Raw genomic sequence first — 251 nt, forward strand, 5'->3', positions numbered from 1 at the left:
CTAGTCCTGAGGCCCCCAAATGCCCCATCTCTCCTTCCTACGTGGCTAGTAGAGGTGTCCGTTTTATTTATTTATATAAAATTTATATTTCGCTCGCTCAATGGACACCAATGCCGCGCCCCGCGGCAACTCATGGTAGAGTTGGACACACATGAGTCATGTCAAAATTTAAGAGGATGGTACCCTGCGCCAGTGCGGTACTCCGCCTGCGCACACTCCTCGGTTTGTGCATGCACATCATGTGTGAGCGC

Source organism: Emiliania huxleyi (assembly GCF_000372725.1).
Source record: "Emiliania huxleyi CCMP1516 chromosome Unknown EMIHUscaffold_119, whole genome shotgun sequence".
In the NCBI taxonomy this organism is placed as follows: domain Eukaryota; phylum Haptophyta; order Isochrysidales; family Noelaerhabdaceae; genus Emiliania; species Emiliania huxleyi.